The following is a 16,641-nucleotide window of genomic DNA, read 5'->3' as shown; positions in this document are numbered from 1 at the left end:
CCATAGAAACTCTGTTAGCTTATTAACACTAGACCAGCAGCCCCAGTGAAGAGATTCATCAAGATTCAAGTGTGTGTGTGGAGCAGGAGAAGGGGGAGGAAGAGAAGAGAGAGAAAGGCAGAGAGATAAAAGACCCGAGAAAAGAGAGCAGCCAAGAGAAAAAGAGAAATTTGGACCGGACTGTTAAAAATCTGCTCTCTACTTCTCTGTTTCTTTGCTGGGATTGGGTTTCATTTCTTTCGGCGCCCCTGACCTTGCAGTCTTCCAACTCTCCACGCTCCCCCTCCCGTCTGCCCCCTCCCCGGGCCTGCGCCTGCCTTTGTGTCTGCCTGTCACTTACCGGGGAGCCCAACGGAGCGGATTCGGGAGAAGCACAAAGCCAGGACACAGATTTGCCCACAAATTCTCTTACACACACTCGCCAGGCTGCAGGGCACAGCCCATCACGGAGCTGATGTACCCTGAGAAAGTGGGTTCTGGTCTTGTTTGGGGGAACAGAGAAACTATTCTTTCCTCACTCGGCGCCACTAACAAAACGCGCGGACTAAGGGGAAAAAAAAACAAAAAACCCCACTTAGTGTACTCCAGTTTCACTCCCCGTGACACTCGCTCATACGTCCCCAAAAAAGAGGACACGGGAGGAGAAGAGGCGAGCAGACCGAGACCCAGACCCTGAGCGACAGCAGATAAAAGAGTCGGAACCCGTCAGTGTTCTTTCTGGGGTGGGCTGGGATGGACCCGAGTCCCGTCTGACTTAACACCAACGAGGGGAGGTGGGGGGCTGCGAGGGAAACGCAGTGCCCCCCAAAGCTGAACTATTTTAGAAAGGAAAGCAGAGAAAAATCACTTCCTTGAGGATAAAGGACCGGGAAACCGACTGGTGGAAGTCACAAAGGTAACTTTTCCGGGTTCGAAGTAGACGAGCAATAGCAGAAGAGAGAAGAAAACAGAACTATAGGTTTAAGGAAGGGGGGGAATTAAAACTATTATTTGTCAGCCATGTTGAAGAGGCTCCAGTAATTTGTGAAGCTTCCCTTTTCCCTCTTGGTATTTGTGGGTGACACTGTGGGGTTTGCTGCCCCGTCCCTGGAAGCCCGAGAGAAAGCGAAGGGGAGAGGAAAGGGAGAGTTTCGCGGCAAAAGAGAAGCGCTCTGACCTCGTTCTCGTCCCGCAGCCTCGCAGCAATGCAGCAGTTGCAGTCGGGTCTCCTTTCTAACAAATCCTAAAGGGCAGCCATCTTGCTTCCTTCTGCTTCTCTACGAAAGCAGCCTAGCCTCCGCATCAATATTCATAAGGCAGTTTGACGTCTGTTCTCATCACTCGGCGGGGCTGGCGTCTCGGGGCGGCCGCGCCGAGGGGGCGGACGTGACTCGCATGCCAGCCGGGCCTGGGCGCGCGGCGCTCGCGGGGAGGCGGCGGCCGCCCGAGCTCTCCTCCTCCGCCGTCTCCGCACGCCGCTGCCCGGCCTCCTCCCCCCGCCTCCTCCGCCCGGATTCCGCCTCCTCCGCCGGCCGCCGCCGCCGCCCTGGGGCCCTCTGCCCCCTCTCCCAGGGAGTCACCCCCCCCCCAGCCGGGGCGTCCCGCACCAAGGCCGCGGCACCCGGGGCCGGACTCTGGGGCGCGCGGTCCTGGGTCGCCCTCGCGCTGCGCAGCGAGCGGAGCGGGCGGAGCGGCGCGCCCGGCGGGGCGGCGCGGGGGAAGGTCCAGCCCCCGGGCGCCGCGGCCGGACTCGGGGCACCCGGGGACCTCGGACGCGTCTCAAACCCGGGGGAAGGCGCGGGACAGGCGCGCAGGGGGACGTGGCGTGGGTGTCTGGCACGACGATGCAAGACCCCAGATTAACCTTTTAAACTTTTTGTTGGCATCTTACTACACCACTCCTCTTGAGGTATCCGCGCGCTCCTCGCCTCCACGCGCGCCCATCCCCGCCCGACACCCTCGCAGTGTTCCTTGCGCCCATTTCCCTGCCGTCATCCCAGCTGACGCTCTGCGCGCACCCACCTCACCACGCAAAGGCCCGCACCCCCATCCCCCGGTAGGTCCTCGGTCCACCGCCTCTCCCGGGTTTTGGCATCCTGTCTACGCTGGCACTTTAATCTATCCGAGCAGAAGCACGCCCCAGTTTCGTCGAGGGCCTGCCTTTAGTACATTAAGCGCCTGTAGTTTCAAAGACCCGACAAATTAAGAAACTGACCGAGTCTTGCTGCTCCCCGCCCCGGCCCACCTTCTGTTTACTTTGCCACGTGGGCTGAGAAGGAAAGGGATTCTCACACATCCAAGAGGAATTTCTCAGTAATTCTACTTCTCGCTAGAGTCGGTCTAAGAAATAAGCCTGCGTCTTCAAATATTTAAATTTTCTTCCGTAATAGCCTTTATTGTTTTTGTTTTTGTTTTTAATTCCACCGTATAGTTAACGAAGAAATCGACCCATAAAGAACAAAATTCCGAATGACGGACGCTTGATTTTCCGTGACGTTCCAGACTCGATAACTACGCCCGTCCCTTAGCGTTTTTCTCTTCAATTGCTGAGTTTTACTTCTCTTTTTAATGCTTTTTCTAACCATAATTTTTTATGTAAAATGAAATAAACAACGCCCATATGAATCATTATATGGAATAGTGGTTTTTGAGATTTGCCCTCTATAGTTCTCACGCTATTGACATTTATGTTTTAAATATATATTTTGTGCACATCTTTTATAGGATCACTACATTGTGATCCTTGTAAATCAACACAAGTTATTTCGTGTATCCCAATTTTTTATGTATGTAATTTCTTTACAGGTAAAGTCTTTGGCTACTTTTATGGAATCAATGTTTCCTTTTTGAAAAAACGTTTAAAAGGGGATCTCTTTCTATGTGTCACGTTGTTACTAAGGAGAATGTTTAAAGTGTGTTCAAATGAAAGATGGTTTATTCCACTTTGAGACAGAGTTGACTCAGATTTCTGATTTTGCATAAACTAAGCAAAATTGTTCATTTTCCCTTAAGCATTTCATTCTGTGAAAATGAATTTACATCTTTTCTGTCAACTGATATGTCATCCAAGCATTGGCAACTACTAATGAACTTGAAGCTCTTTGGAAGGTTTCTTGGGTGTGTTTTTCAAGTCCGAGTTTTCCTAAGACTATGACATACATTTATGTAGTGAACAGTACAGCAGAATTGTTAAAAGCATTTAGTCCAGCAGATCTAAGTCAATCTTGACTATCCTTTACTAAATGTGTGACCTTGAGCTTGGAACTTAACTCTCTATGTATCAGTTCTCTCATCTGCTACACATTCGCTAAAACAACAGGGTTGTTGTGAAGATTAAATAGACACCAGGTAAGTGCCCAGGTAGTTATTCCTATTACTAATCATAAACCATCTACTTCTAGGAGTTTTTCTTGATTGACTAGAAATATATATATATAACATCTTCCTACATTAAATTGCATGTGGCAAGTATTGTATTCACAGGTGTTTCATACAAACATCTGCACATGCCCTTAGTTACTTACATGATAATTAGAGAAATGATCTTTAACATCACCTCTTTCTCATTTCATCTTTTAAATACCCCCCCCCCCCCGTATTGTAACAGGTGGTTCTTGTCTATCTGGAATAATACTTGGCTTGCAGTTGGTTTTGCAACAGGCCCTACACTTCTCTTGAGCCAACATTTTTCTCTGCACCTCCGCCACACCCTTAACCATATGACATTTTTTAATTGGAAAGAAAATACATTACTCCTCTTGGCTATTGTGACTTTTTAATAGCAAGAAGGAGTAAAATTCAGAAGGTCTCCAAGTGTAAAATACTTTCAAGATTTTTGTATTGTTGATTTAAAAAAACCTCTTAGTTGCTATTTCTGGGAAGGAAAAGATATCGTGCACATAATCAGATATTTACTGGGCATTAGTGCACATTTGGATGGGTAATTCAGAGCCAACTTTTATTAATTGCATGCTTTCTTGAGATTCCTTCTATAAGTGTAGATAATCTATGTTTTATAATTTGCTATTTTAACAAGTCGATTATCAAAATCTTTCCCATTTTTTCCCCCTCAGACTAGAAATAGCAGTACTGCTTCCACAAAGAGAAATCACTGTTTCTTTAACAGAGAAAAAAGACTGATAGAACAAGTTCCAGGAACTGCTATTCTGTGTTAGAAAATTGACTTGGTTGGCCTGGGCACTGGCTGTCTAACTCGGTTGCTCAGTCTCTAAATGTCTTAGGGTACAGACAGCTTCCTGTCTGCTCTGTCCATTAAAGAGCTGACAACAGCAGCTTGCTTTACAATGCAAATTTCTTGTACTAACAAAAAAAAAAAAAAAAAAAATAGGTGATTCTTAATTTCCTCCCCAGTTGCAGAGTAGGAAATTGTCTTTAAGGAGTTGATTTTCACTTTAACAAAAAGAAATAGTTGTGATAGTACGCTTTGGAAGAATTATAATGGTTTAACAAAAGCATTAAATCATGGCCTGTTGTTCCCCATCTCTGAAAACATATTTCTGAAGTATGACATGATAAAGATTCTCTGCATGCTTAAAAGACAATTGACCTTCAAACAACACGGCAGTCAGTGCTGTGAAGGGGCTTTCTTGTTTCCTTTTGTCTGGTGACAATACTGCATACCATACAAAGGTACATATTGTAACAGAGGTAGAATGCTAATTTTAGAAATCTCTAATGGATTAAACATTTAGATGTAACATTTTAACTTATTGATATAAATTATTATTCATAAAAACCATTATAATCTAAATCCAGGGGTCATAATATACTGCTCACAAAAATTAGGAGATATTTCAAAATGGATATGAAGCTATAAAATATCTCCTAATTTTTGTGAGCAGTATATTATGAAGGTCTTGATAGATTCTCTTTCCTTAACGATTTCCACTTTTTCTCTGACCTTTTCCATATTGTTAATTTCTCAATCTATACTTTGGAAATTTTAAAGAAATAGATACAAATGAGGTAATTCAAACTTATTTAAATCAGGAGCCATCCAATGTGTGTATTGATTTAATGGGGGCAGAAGGAAATGTTAAATGAAACTCAAATGTCTAATTCTGTTAAAATATTGCCAAAGGTATTATAAAAAGAATATTAGGGTAATTTTTGGGCCAAACCTCATGGAAATGCCTCCAGGAGTATTGTAAACATTTTGCTAATATCAAATTCTTCTCATAAATTCTGACTTCACAATCCAGTAGCAACTCTTTTTATTCTCATCCAAATTTGGTAACTCACTTAATATCCCATTTTTATTTGAGAGAATAACTTTTCAATGTGAATGATGAACTTCAAAAGAAAAATGTTTTAACTATTAGTTAGCTCAGCACCATTTTACATTTATTTCGGGTTTTATATTTTTAAAATATTTTGTACAGTGTTATGTTTTTATGGTCAAGTGTACAGTATTATTTAATATTCAAAATCATATACATAGTCAAGATGGCTTTTAATTCCCAATTTATAAATATGAAAAGTGAACCCAAGTATTATAAGTACAAAATCAAGCCTTTTTAAATTATAACAGAATGATCCTCATATCTTCTGCTCATTTTCTTCTAAGTTTTTCTCACTATAGTTAGTACTCACTGATATAGGACTCTTCCTTTTAAAACTCAATAACTTCTATTAATTTTTGTGACCAAAACAAAACAAAACAAAACAACTCAGCATTTACATTTTCTTATTAATTTAGTACTCCTAAATTAATATAATACTATTTATTAAATGCTGGCTATGCTCCAAGCATTGGGATAATAGTTTTACACTTCTTTCTTTCTTTGCATTTAATGCTTATTACAACCAAATAAGGTAGGTAATATCTTGTTGAGAATTAAGGGTTGAATAACTTAGCTGGGATTAAATAGCTTGAGCCAAGGTTTAAATTTAGGTTTCTCTGGTTCTAAAGCTCACATCCAGGCCACACTGTGCTATCTCCCTATTTTAGCAGCTGTAGTTATCTCTGTGTAGGCCATGATAAGTTTTTCACACAATTATTTTTTTTTAGCAGTAGTATCAGTGTTGCCCATCTCTTTCTCATATAAAACAAACAAAAACCACAGCCCTCTTCTGTCTAAATTTCTACTTCTTCTACTAAATATATCTTATCATTTGCTTTGTCCCCCTCTTTTTTTGTTTCTACTTTTAACTGACAGTGTTGGCATGCATGAACTCTTTGAAACAATGATTACATTTGTGTAATAAACAAATGTGATAGCCCTCCTCAGCTCACTGCCCATCCCCACCACTTTACCTCACTAACACTGTTTGTAAGGAAAAGTTTCGCCATCTGTTTCAGTATGGGTGTGGTGAAAGGGAACTGTAGCACCCTTGATCTGCTCCTGACTTCCTTGAATGACTAAGGGTTCATTCCTGCCAAACAAGGGAACTGGCAGGTGGAATGAGCGCCACCTACTGAAAGCGTTCATAGGACATGGATCTTTGGGGATGCCATCCTCAGCATAGGATGGCAGGGAATCTTTCCACTGGGAAAACGAATCAGAAGCATCTGTGGAGCTTTTGACACATGCATAACTAGATTCCACTCCTTTGCTTGCCCCAGCCTCTTGGAGATCCTGATTAAGGAGCTCTGGGACAGAACTTGAGTAACAGTATTTTTTCAAAAGATTTGGGGACAGGTGTACAAATCTGCTTAGCAATCACTAGTATAGATTTAATGTGAACAAATAAAATGAAAACAATTGATTTTTATACCTAATATTAATAGGTACACAATATTGTCATTCATAAAGCAAATGCATATCTCTGTGTTCTGGTGGAACCTGAACACCTTTACAGAGATCTAGCAAAGCTGCTCGTGTCTCCAGTTCTGTATTTCAGGTTGGTTAAATCCTTTTAAATTCTTTTGTGACAGGTAAAAACATAAATATTTGGAAGAGGAGACAAATAATTAGCAGTCAAAGAATGACCCAAATTATCAATATTGAAAAGGAAAAAATAAGAAAAAATATGATAGTACTGGTACCCTGAAGCATTGGAGAAAAAAGATTGGAAGTTTCCCAAGTTCAGTTTTTTAATTAATATTTTTTTATTGATTTATTTATTTCTAGAGAGTGAAAGGGGGGAGAAGCGGTAAGAATCAACTCATAATATAGTAGTTGCTTCCCATATGTGCCTTGACTTCAGTGACTTCGGCATTCCAGGTTGACACTTTAACTCACTGCACCACCACAGGCCAGGCTACACTTTTATTTATTGATTTTAGCCAGAGAGGAAGGGAGAGAGATTGAGAGAGAGATAAGAACATCGATCCGTTCCTGTATGTGCCGTGACCAGGGATAGAACCAGCAACCTTACCACTTCAGGCCAATGCACCAACCAATGGGACGATCTGACAGGTTGCCCAAGTTCAATTTGTGAAGACCGTTTTGGGATATTTGTTCTTAAGGAAATATTCTGTTGGTTGAGTTTTGTCATATTTTTCTAAAAGTTGTTAGACCATTCTTAAATCTAGACAATTAGACAAATTGATTCTGTTATCTTTCTTTTTCTAAAATGATGACCATGCACTAGTTTACCCATATATGGTATAGCATCATGTTAAATATTAGTGCAACAGCTATAAAGAGCAAACTAATTTTAGACACCTCTCCATGAGTTAATCCCTTTTATATGATACTCTGTATGGAAAAGAAAGAAAAAAATAAATAAAAAGGGAAATGGGGTAGTTATTATTTAACTTCCAGTTTTCTTCATATATTTTGAAGTATGTTTTCATACTGTCCAAAATACGTGAAAAAATCTAATGAGATCTTTCTCAGTGCCAACTCAGAGTCTGTGGGAGCACAAGGGACAGAGTCGTTTCCTGCAGCTCTGCACTATCAGCCTCTGTTTCATTTGTTTTCTTAATTTATATCTTAGGGCACAATATTATTATTATTTTGCAGAAACTGTCCTTGGTCCGTCAGTAGTTAGGCATGCCTCTATGTTGAACATGGGTTGATTGCCAAACAATTGTTCTGCATTTTACAATGACTTTTATCAAGAGAATAAATTATATCTAAGCAGTGACCATAAAATAAGAGTTCCTGAAAGAAAGGTTGTAATAGAAGGTGAAACAAACTTACAAACACATACGTATGTTAAATCAGAACATCAAAAATAAATCTTAAAGGATTGTTTTATTGGTCCCACTCATTTTTATTTCCCTGAAATCTTATGCTCTCTAATCTTAGTTAGACTGGTTAGGGAAAGGTAAGGGTGTAAGAAATATTGGAGAAGGGTTTGTTTAGTTTAGCGTGGTGGGGGGGAGGGGGTTGTCAGGTGGGTGTGATCCTAGCGGTGATACTAATACATTTTAATGATGGAAACTTTCCTGAATCTCTTTAAATCATAAAACCTCAATAGCCACTGCCTGCTAGTGAACAAAAGCTGAAAGACTTACTCTCTAAATTTAAAACCCAGGAAAAGGTAAAGTCATAATTTTGATGGATGAAGGCTGCTGTTAAAAGTAAAAATAGATATTCAAAAATTTAGAAAGAGAAACTCAGTCTGATATAAATAAATAACACAGTCTAGAATTGTAGTCTAGACTCTCTGCTACTGAATACCAGCCAAAAAATAATAACTTTAATATACATTATCTCATTTAGTATACACAATAATCCAGAAAATAGGTAAGACAGTTATGAACCAACTTACTTTATTTTTAAACACTAGAGAACATGTGTTTAACACATGAAGGGACATGTCAGAGAGATTAAGTAACTTGCCCAGGGTCACACAGCAGGTGATACATTCTCAGACTTAAGACTTCTTCCATGTCCTTTCCACAAACTAAAAGGAAACAAATAAACCAACTGTAATTCTTTTCTGGAGACAGAAAAGAAGCTCAATCAACTTGTGACATTGTATCTTAGGCTGATTACATTTTCATTTCTTGCCTGTGTTCACACAGACAGAGGAGAATGCTACAGTAACAGAAACATTGTTAAAAAATGTGTTTAAGTTTTTTTGTGTGTTTTTTTAAAACATGCTCCATCCACTGTGGTAGTTCTGTTCATTCCAAATGTGAAGTTCATCTATTCCCTGAGAACATTTCTCAGGGAAAGAATAACAAGTTACTTAAAATCCTGAAAGATAAAATATTGAAGTTCTTTCTCAATTTCTTCTTCTTAAGCCATAGAGAAAGGTGTATAAATTTATGATAGAGATCTTAATTATTGGTGACCATAATTACTTTCCTTTGTAGCTTACATTTTTATTTAAAAAATTTTAGAGACTTCATGCATCAACCTTTGTGGAGGGTGTGGATTTTGGCAGGAATGCATAAAATTCAAAAGCATCGTGTTGGTGACATAGAAAGCATTACAGGTCCCAAAGTTTAGTTGGGACTTTTTGAATTGCTTTGTTCATAAAAAAGATTGTGCTATAAATTCAGAGAGTGGAAAGAAGCTAACAAAAGAATTTGAGGTAAAAGAAAACTAACTTAGTTGGGACACCTTCTCAGGAATAAAAACAACAATAACAAACTTTAAAAATAAAAGATTGTTAGTTTTACTTTCCATTGCATAAATAGTTGTTCAAGTTTGAATTTCTAATTTATCATTTTGGCAGTGCTTGAGAGACACAAATGTGTTATTTGTGTTTCAGTTTTCACATTCTTGAGAGTCATTTTAATCAATGCGTGACCATAACCAAACCAACTCAAACTGTGCCATGATGGGGGTCTGCTGGGGAAATCCTCAAAACACAGAAGGATCAGAAGTGGATAGTGTTATAATAATGACATATCTGTTTGTTTTTGTTTCACATTAGTGGTGGCATTTCCCATGCTGTTTCCTCAGCCTTATTCTGTTAAAATTAAGCTTATGTTGTGATGACTCTCTGCTTTATTCTCACTTCAATAAATTTATTTATTCGGTTATTCAGTGATATAATAGTGAATAGGTTGTGTCCCCTGCCCTCACAGAGCTTTAGTCAAGTGGGAAAACTGACATGCAGATGGGCAATTATAAGTCAATTTAAGGTGTAAAGAAGAGTGTGCCAGGTGCAGTAGTAAAGGTGCTGAGCTCTTACTTGCAGGTTCAAAGAAATCTTCTCATGAAAGTAACATTTAAGCTTCAATCTTAAGGATGAATAGGAATTATTCAGACCAATTAGAAAGTCAGAGAAGAGTTACATGGTGGAGATAGAAGAGTACATGAATAACAGGGGCATGAAAGTGTGTGACACACTTGAAGAAATAAAACACATTCCAAATGAGCTGAATAAAGGTCCCAAGGGGGAGTGTGAACACTCAAGCTGCAACAGTGTGCAGAGACCAGACTGTGAGGGTTTGGGTAAATTATAGTGAGAGGTTTGAATTGTGGCCTAAGTGCAATGGAGCATCATAATGGGTTTTGTTTTATTTTATTTATATACAATATAGGTTTTTTCTTTTTAAATGATCAGATTTGGATTTTGGAAATATCTCTGTAGTTATAGTAAGGAGAATAAATTGAGAACATACCAGCGAGGAAATGAAAAGTCACTTAGGAGGAATTGGGGCATCTGGATTAGACATGAGGCCATAGGAAGGAGAGAAAGGGAGAGGGTCGTTGTTTCCCAGAGGTAGGAGGAATGGAGCGCAGTCATGTCTGTGGAGCAGGGGTGGGACAGAGGCATGGCTTGATGAGGCCACTCATGTTTCTGACCTGGCCTGTGAGATGGTCGGTGGTGACTTTCCCTGGAGATGGAAATAGTAGCCAGAGAGGACCTGGAAAGACGATTTGGGGAGTTGTGAAAAAAAAAAAAAAGACGTCAGGGATGGAAAAGTTAAGTTTGAGGCTCCAGAGGGCCATCCATGGGGAGATGTGCAGCAGGCAGTTGGATAGATGGTGCTAAAATCTACAAAAAAAAGATTTAGAATGGAGTTCCGGAAGTGTGAATTTTCTGCATGAAGATGGAAGTTGAGGAAGATAACCTTGGGCTCTGAGTGAGGAGGAAAGGGAGGCTCTAGGAAAGAAAGAGAAACAGCCCCTGAGGTCTGACAGCAAGAAGAGTAGCTCCAAAAGCCGGAAAGCAGAGATGGAGATGTGGGGTGTTGTGGGAGCCAAGTGAGGACAAGCTCGCAGGAGATCTGGCCTGGCTGTAGTGCCACATACTATTGAGCTGTCACCGGAGAAGTGTCCCTTGGATATAACAGTAGTGCATCCACAGGAATCCTTACCAAAGCGAGCTTTATCACAAGCCTTGTGGTGACAGAGGCCAGATTGCTGAGGTAAAGGATAAACAGGAAGTGAGGATGGGGTACACGGAGTACAGGAGACTATTAAAGAAGGTTAGCTGAAGAGAGGAGGAAAGAGATAGCAAAGTAGCTGTAGAGGGAGGATGTGGGATCGAGGAAAGAAATTTTTAAGATAGGAGAGGCTTGAGCGTGTTTCCTGATGGTGAAGTGGGTAGATAAAGATACTGGGGGGGAGGGGGACTTATTGAACAACGTTCCTAAAAGGTAGGATCTTTTAAACCATTATTCTGTTGACAAACTGAGGTAGAAGATAGGACTTTTAAAGAGCAAGGCCAATTTGTTTAGTGAAAAGTTTTTATATTTTATTTATTTATTTTTAATGTTTCAGGTAGGATACAGTCCATAGTGAGTGACACAGTCTAAAAGAGGTCATTTCATTGTGCCCTCCCTCTCCCTCTCCCTCTCCAGTGGCCCTGTGGACTTTCTTCACAAGTTTTATCATTGCTTTGGACAGAGAGAAATGTGATGTGTGAAATGTATTATGAATTAAATGCTGATGGTGTGGGCCAAGCTGAAGTGATGTCTGTAATGTAAGTAAGATACAATTCCAGAAGTCAGAGCTTCCTTTATAACATAGGGTGTATTATGGAACAGCACAAGTGATAGACAAATAAAAGTTTCCTATGGTGGTGAGAGGCTCTCCGTCTAGACAATGTGCAGTGATGGATGCAGTTTCTAATCCATGCTTCTCACTAGAGTGGCCCAAGAATAGTCTTGAGAATACATTCCAAATATTGATTGCCTACTGAGGGCTGGACACAAAGTACATAATATTTTTATATTTTATAAGGATCCTGTAAGTTAAGGTGACCAACTTTTTTTACAATGAAAAGGAGGACAAAAATAAATAGAAGAAAACAATATCGTAACTAAAAGAAACATTTTATTAATTGTAACAATAATATACTATAATATGATAAATGCATAATAAAAACATTTGTAATATTTTATGTTGTAATTATGCTTACATGCCTATTAATTTTTAATAATAATTGTAAGAAAAAAGTATTCATTTAGATACTATCCAAATGAGTACTTTTCCATTGAATGAATATTATTTTTGTCAATGTATCATCTTGTAACAATATATTGGAAATATCTGAACAAGAATATCCTTCATATTGAATTTTACAGCAAGTGCTGCAGCTACAGTATCAACATTCAATCTCAATTTCTCACTTGTCCAAAAATCATTAGCAATTGAAAAAACTCTTTCAACTGCTGCATTAGTTCCAGGACAGCACAATGTAAACTGAACAAGAATAAATAAATTTTCACATGGAATATGTTCATTTTTGAAATGGCTGAATATTTCCACCCATCTTGTATTAATTTTGACATGTTTATTTTCCCATTATATTAATTTTTCAGAATTTAAATATACATTCAGTCTTCTAATTTCTTCAAAGAGACAATTATCATCTACTTTGATGTTTGACATTTCTTTAGATAAAAACTCAAGACAAGATTCAATATCTGTCCAATATACTTGCGATGAAGTCAGAAAACACCATTGAAAATTGTTATTTCGCCCTGGCCGGTTGGCTCAGCGGTAGAGCGTCAGCCTAGCGTGCGGAGGACCCGGGTTCGATTCCCGGCCAGGGCACATAGGAGAAGCGCCCATTTGCTTCTCCACCCCTCCGCCGCGCTTTCCTCTCTGTCTCTCTCTTCCCCTCCCGCAGCCAAGGCTCCATTGGAGCAAAGATGGCCCGGGCGCTGGGCATGGCTCTGTGGCCTCTGCCTCAGGCGCTAGAGTGGCTCTGGTCGCAATATGGCGACGCCCAGGATGGGCAGAGCATCCCCCCCTGGGGGGCAGAGCACCGCCCCTGGTGGGCGTGCCGGGTGGATCCCGGTCGGGCGCATGCGGGAGTCTGTCTGACTGTCTCTCCCCGTTTCCAGCTTCAGAAAAATGAAAAAAAGGAAAAAAAAAAAAAAAAAAAAAAAAAGAAAATTGTTATTTCCCACGATGTTTGTTTCAGACCATTCTTTGATATACTGAAAACATGTCTGGTAAAAATTCTGCACTTCTTTGATAAGCTTTTCTGTTATGCCTGGATTTGCTTCCTCTAAGTCTGACAATTTTCTTTTTATAATCAAAGGAAGAAATTTTTTTTCAAAATGAGATTTATATTGAAGGATAAGCCATTCAAAATAAGACTAACTTCCGTAGCTGAAATATGTTCACCTTCAATCTTTTGAATTGTTTTATGAAAAATAGATGTTTGATTATGTACAAAATACATTAATATCTCAGATATTTTATTATTGAAAAACAATTCCAGGATTTTAGGACATTTGTCTAAACTTAAAAAATATGAACAGAGAGGCTCAAATAGTTATAGAACACACTCTATAGCAGGTGTTAAAGCAAGCCATCTAACTACTGAATATCCTAAAGGTTTTTTGTATTCAACCTTTACTTCTTCACAAAATTGCTTTAAAGTAGCAACACGAATGGTAAAATGACTAAAATGCAAATAAAGTGTAGTTATTATTACTTCTACATCAATTGGCATGGCACATGACACTGTGTTAATTACATTTGACAAAATATGTGCATTATAACCTATTCCTAGTATTTTCTTTTGGAGTAACTCTTGTAATTTTACTTACACATTATTCACCCCTTTGTGTCCTCGCCCACCAAAATTTGTATTTGTATTATCAGCCGTTAGTGCAACAACTTTGGATTTCAAATTGTTTTCATTTATTACTCTGTATAGATGGTTTGACAAAATTTCAGAAGTTTCGCCCTCAATGGATTCTAAATTTAAAATTTTACTTAAATGTCCTTGGTAACATTAAAATATCTTACTATTATTGGATACAATTTAATTTCATTATGATTTGATGCATCAGATAAAATCGTTACAAATGCTGCAGTTTCTAAGTCCTCTGTAAGTATTCTGTCACAGTAATTTTTAAATACTGATTTCAAAATAGTCTCGCATTTTGTCCTCGCACATGAAAATTTTGCATGGTGAAACTTTTTCAATAATTTAGTTGTACAATCCATACTATGAAAACTTTGATTGTGAATTATGGTATGAAATGCAAATGTTCCTTCCATTGCAGCCAACTGTTTTTCATCTTCAGAATAATTTGAAGTTTAAAAAAAACTTGTTACTTTACAACTGGAAGCTGATGCATCTAATGATTGCTTATGTTTGCTGGTGGTCAAGTGTTTTGTTATTGCTGTTCTGCCACCAACTGCAATACAAAATTCTGCGCTGCAAATATTGCAGAAAACAATGGTATCTTTGATATGAGGAATGGAAATTTCTTTTTCCATTTATTGTTGAAACGGCATTTTTTCTTTTTTTCTTTTTCCATCCCTTAAATGAAATTTAAAATTAACAATAAAATATAGAGCTACACGAATGAGGCAACATATTAGGAACTAAAAACATTACATCATGGTAGGTGAATGTTCCGGAAGCTAAATTAACAAAACTAAATATCAAACAAAACCACTAATTTGGAGTGATATTCAGGTGTACTTAGCATTTTCTAATTAAAAAATGTCTGTTTTATGGCCTGACCTGTGGTGGTGCAGTGGATAAAGCATCGACCTGGAAATGCTGAGGTCACCGGTTCGAAACCCTGGGCTTGCCTGGTCAAGGCACATATGGGAGTTGATGCTTCCTGCTCCCCCCCCCGTCTCTCTCTCCTCTCTTTCTCTCTCTCTCTCTCTCCCCCCCCTCTCTCTCCTCTCTAAAAAAATGAATAAATAAAAAAAAATTTTTTAAATGTCTGTTTTATGCAACTATTTAATCAAAATGCGTTATTAATAGATATGGTTTGAGGTTAGATTTCCACTTTAAAACTCAAATTTTGGGAAAATACTTGTAAATAAAATTATATGTATTTGGAAATTATTAAATAGATAATGAATTAATAAAATGTGAATTGTGCTTACCTGTCTATGATTGAATATTCACTGAGAAAGAAATAATCGTGAGTCTACAATATCATATGTGCTGTGTCATGTTTTAGTAAGAAGTACACAAAGCCATTTGCTCCCTTGGTATATCACTTGCTCTCTCAAGGTCTCCCCTGTAGAGCGCATGCATCTCATAATTACATCTCGGGGTATTGTACTGATCCCTGATGAATCATCATGTCAAATACGAATATGTCACATCACACACAATGGATCGACTCTGCATCAATTGAATACATACATTTAAAGATTAGTCTTCCTTTTTTTAAAAATTTAATTTAATTTAATTTTTTTACAGAGACACAGAGTCAGAGTGAGGGATAGACAGGGATAGATAGATAGGAATGGAGAGATGAGAAGCATCAATCATTAGTTTTTCGTTGCGCATTGCGACACCTTAGTTGTTCATTGGTTGCTTTCTCATATGTGCCTTGACCGTGGGCCTTCAGCAGACTGAGTGACCCCTTGCTCAAGCCAGCAACCTTGGGTCCAAGCTGGTGAATTTTTGCTCAAACCAGATGAGCCCGCGCTCAAGCTGAAGACCTCGGGGTCTCGAACCTGAGTCTTCTGCGTCCCAGTGCGACGCTCTATCCACTGCGCCACTGCCTGGTCAGGCAGAGGGCACTTTTTAAGGGAGGACAGAACTTACAAAAGAAGGACTGTCCACGATTGGTAACTTATAGTAAGTTAGATGTTGTTTTCAGTTTACAGATAGGCAAAGGCCAGAGAAAATAAATATATTTACAGTCGAAGAGCTTGTAAATGGCTGAACTAACATTAGATCTCAGGGTTGTCTTACTCAGAATAGGAGCACTTTGCATGGAGCAACATGATATATCTTTCACAAATATCTGTACACAGAAAAAGGGCCACATGCTGAACTTTACAAGTGCAGGGGAGGCTTGTATGGTGGCCTTGCAAAAACTCAGAGACCTAAAGTAACCACAAAGGATGGTCTGAAATTAAAACTTTCTAACCGTTCATGCTGGGCAGTCATGTCCTAGGGTGGTATTTCTCTCTAACAGAGGTCAATGCTTACCTTAATTGAGCCTATAGTCTTTTTGCATCTACAATAATTTGTCTGATAATATACATTAGAAATATTTTTAAAAATCTTCTTTTCTAGCCCCTTCAGGGCATAACCACCCCACCAGAGCAGAAACCACAAATCTCCTCATTGTTATTATCTTGTCAGTTGTTAACTGTTAACTCTCCTTTACCTGCCTAAATAAAAATATGCTTTATTTTTAATCCAATCCCAAATATTTTCTGCTTTGCTTTTCACCCAAGTCCCTAATCTATCACCAGTGGATTTCATGTAATCGTTGTATGTCTTCCCCTTTGATTCTGATGTATAAAATAAATGGTGAAACTGCTTTTTTCTGGAGCATTTTCTCAATCCATTGAGATTTTGCTTCCTGGAAATTATCAACAGTTTGGCTCAAAT

At 39.1% G+C, this 16,641-nt stretch overlaps 1 protein-coding gene across 4 annotated transcripts in view; it reads right to left on the bottom strand.

Annotated features, from left to right (window-relative positions):
- The window catches only part of TET2 (tet methylcytosine dioxygenase 2), a 138,690-nt gene extending 137,177 nt beyond the window's left edge, over positions 1 to 1,513 (bottom strand). For 2 of the 4 annotated variants that reach the window (XM_066387052.1, XM_066387051.1), the window contains exon 1: positions 1,157 to 1,498. The gene's annotated coding sequence lies outside the window, so the exon portion shown is untranslated. Of the gene's footprint in view, positions 1 to 1,156 lie in introns of all 4 variants that reach the window. The other 2 variants (XR_010751719.1, XM_066387053.1) reach the window with 2 other exon arrangements.
- Between the last annotated feature and the right edge of the window lie 15,128 nt (positions 1,514 to 16,641).

The sequence above is a fragment of the Saccopteryx leptura genome, chromosome 5, assembly GCF_036850995.1.
Source record: "Saccopteryx leptura isolate mSacLep1 chromosome 5, mSacLep1_pri_phased_curated, whole genome shotgun sequence".
Taxonomy (NCBI): Eukaryota; Metazoa; Chordata; class Mammalia; order Chiroptera; family Emballonuridae; genus Saccopteryx; species Saccopteryx leptura.
Note: the sequence above shows the minus strand (reverse complement) of the source record. Positions and strands in the feature narration are given on the sequence as shown.